This window comes from Gossypium arboreum, chromosome 13, assembly GCF_025698485.1.
Source record: "Gossypium arboreum isolate Shixiya-1 chromosome 13, ASM2569848v2, whole genome shotgun sequence".
In the NCBI taxonomy this organism is placed as follows: domain Eukaryota; kingdom Viridiplantae; phylum Streptophyta; class Magnoliopsida; order Malvales; family Malvaceae; genus Gossypium; species Gossypium arboreum.
Window position 1 is genome coordinate 7,308,809 of NC_069082.1, and position 3,506 is coordinate 7,312,314.

The window sequence follows — 3,506 nt, forward strand, 5'->3', positions numbered from 1 at the left end:
CTAAACGATATTATATAGTCGAATCATAGTACAGAAAGATAACTTGTATTAGTAGACGAACCTAAATATATCCTTAGTCTAATAAGAAATGATCAAACTGATTGAAAGACTAATATGTCGTCTATCAATTCTAATTAGGGAGATGCTTTGTCTTAGGCATCGGAGCGGATGACTCCCAAAAGATAGAGATATAGATGTGACTGACTGGACTAACAGTATATTGGACAGGACCCAAACAGAATAGATCATGAATTTGTTTATGGATTTATTTATTTGTGACATTCATAGTGTGACATACCTAAATCTTAAATGGATAACAAACTATATATGTGTGACCCATACACCTTGATGTAAGTAAAAGTCTAAGTTAAATAGATAAGAAATTGAAAGCTGGTGCGTTGGGTGTATGTCTATAACCATCAACTTGGCAGGGCGATTAACTCTGTGTTGAAGCGAACACGACATCTTCCAATTTCATCTGTTTTCTCAACTATGTTCTACATGATGAAATAGAGGCGGGATACGTGTTTGTCAAGGAGGTCAGAAAGGCAATGGATGTGAACCATCAGAGATCGAGTTCGATGAATATAGAAATATAGTCTCAACAGTTAAAAACTTTTTGAGTTATTGAGTCCATCGGTTGTCGACTCGGTATTCCACCTAGGTCCTACGGAGTTGATCTCTAAAACAGACGGTGCTTCCAGACGTTTCGTTACCCATGTACGCATGTCATTGCAGCTTGTGCTTGCACCTTGATCAAATGTTGAACAATATATTGATGAAGTGTACACTCTCAAGCGCACATTGCGTATTTGGGGAAATGAGTTTCTCGTTTTACGTGATTTGTCTACATGGGAAGTGTCTCCACTAACTTTCGAGTTTGTCCTAAACAAGGGGTTACATAGGAAGCCGAAAGCTCACTCGCAAGTTATCAGGATCTGTAATGAAATGGGCATGAGGGAGAAAATCGACCTCAAAATTTGTGGCTTGTACAGAACAACTAGTCATAACTAAACTAAATGCCCGCATCAAACCTACCATATTGGACAATCGTTTTGATCGGGTGAAATATGAATTAATGTACTCCATGTTCGAACTTGTAATAAAATTTTTATGCATATTTGGAGAAACGAGTTTCTCATTTTATGTGATTTGTCTACATGGGAAGTGTCTCAATTGACTTCGAGCTTATCTTAGACAAGGGGTTACATAGGAAGCTGAAAGGTTGCTCGCAAGTTATCAGGATCCGTAATGAAATGGACATAAGGGAGAAAATCGACCTCAGAATTTGTGGCGTGTGCAGAACAGCTATTCATAACTAAACTAAATGTCTGCATCGAACCTACCATATTGGACAATCGTCTCGATCAAGTGGAATATGAATTAATGTACTCCATGTTCAAACTTTTAATAAAATTTTTATGACTACAATGGAATTTTCATATTTATATTTTAGTAACAACAAAACTATATTACATCTTTAAACACCACTTTGGCATGAATATTGTTTTCAAAAAATTAAGTCAAAAGTTTTAAAACATTAGTTTACTATAGTTATATATTTGTTGAATGAATAGTATTTATTAATTATATGTTTCTAGTTCGTAATCATTAAAAAGAAACAAGATTTAAAAAATTATTTTACTATAATTTATTGCCACCATCACTAGACGAGTGCCTAGTAAGTCATAGCAAAGGGCCACCGGTTTGGACATTATACTTACACCTATGACCGCACTACCGTCGATTGGGAGCTTGAGTTGCAGTGCAACATCTTCCAGAGTAATAGTGCACTTCCCACACGACAAATGAAATGTGTGGGTCTTCGAGCGCCACTGCTCGACTAAAGTGGATATCGAGTTGTATTTCAAATCAAACATGTAGATCAATGTCACTGATCTGAATCTAGATGCCTCCAAGTATGGCATAAGACACTCATTCGACAGATAGCCCACAATATTGTCATGGCCCCTCAATACGCGGTATGGACCCTGACCATATTAATTTACCGCAATAGTTAATATATCCCAATTAAATAAAAAATGACGTGAAACTTTATAAAGGGACTCATGATTAACAAATAACAATTTTGTTACACCGTATTAATCGTATCTAATGTGTGATCCATTCTTGTAATCAAAGAGTTCATTCAGACATCTACAATTTCAAATAAAAAATTTAATCATCTCTTGAAAAAATAACGAAAATGAATTTTGTACCGTTTGTTATTTTTTGAAGAATTAATAATATTTTTACCCTTATAAACAAGTCAATACCAACGTAATTTGGGATACACTAATGTAACTCGATCATTTATTTTTAGAAATCATCTCTTTTTTTTTCATTTTTATCCTAATAACAATTTTTATTTATTACGTAACAGATATTCGACGTATGTGAATTGTAAAATTTATAAAACCAACTCAGTTCAATTAATTAGTATTCAATCAATTTAACGTAACATGTATAAATTAATTTTCTTATAAAAATGAAAAGTATTATGATATTTTATTTACTTGAAGACAATTAATTTACAACATATTTGAGGTTTTATCACAATAATCTCAAAATAATTAAATACCAAAATGGGTCATCCTATGAATTTGAAACAAACAACCCGTTTCAAGAATTCATTTGTACAAAGAACCCATTTTTGATTTTTTTGAATTATTCTGATAAAATCAAATAAATAATAAAATTACAAATCCAACTAATAAATAACATAACACCACAAATCCTAACAAATATTAAAAATTATCAAACAAACAACTAAATATTGCCCACCAAAAAATATTTACAATGTACATTCAAACCAAATTAAATTACTACTTCCAAAACTACAAATAAATTTGCCTTTAAATAATTACAAAAAGTAAATTTATCTTTAAATAAAAATTTGGCCACTGCCTCCTCTCCTTCCTAAACACACAAAATCAATGTAACGACCTGAATTTTACCGTTACCGAAAAAGTATATTTTCGGGTCTCCGTTTCTGAAAAATAGATTCGTAAATATTTATTAAAAATATTTACGAAGTAAAATGAGTAGTTAATTAGAGTTTAATTAAGTGAATTTAATTTAATTAAGAGTAATTAAGAAAAAGGACTAAATTGAATAAAGGATGAAAGTTAAATTGTAGATTAAAAGAAAATGAAGAGGACCAAAATAGCAATTATGCCATTTGTCCTAAGTGAGGCGGCATAAACATAAAAATCTGAGATTTTTATGTGTTAAAATATATATTATATTATATTATATTATATTATATTATATATATTATATAAATAAGTAAAGAAACATAAGAAACAGAATAGAAGAAACGAAACAGAGAAGAAACAGGGGAGAAAGAAAGAAAGAAAAGAAAAAGGGAAAATTGAAGGTTTGAAGCTTTAAGCTTTAATAGGTAAGCCAATCAAGCCCTTTTTACTTAATTTTGATGTTTTAGAAGTTTTAGAACAAAGCTTTGATGAAATTAAGTTGATATTTTGATAGTTATTAGATTTCTA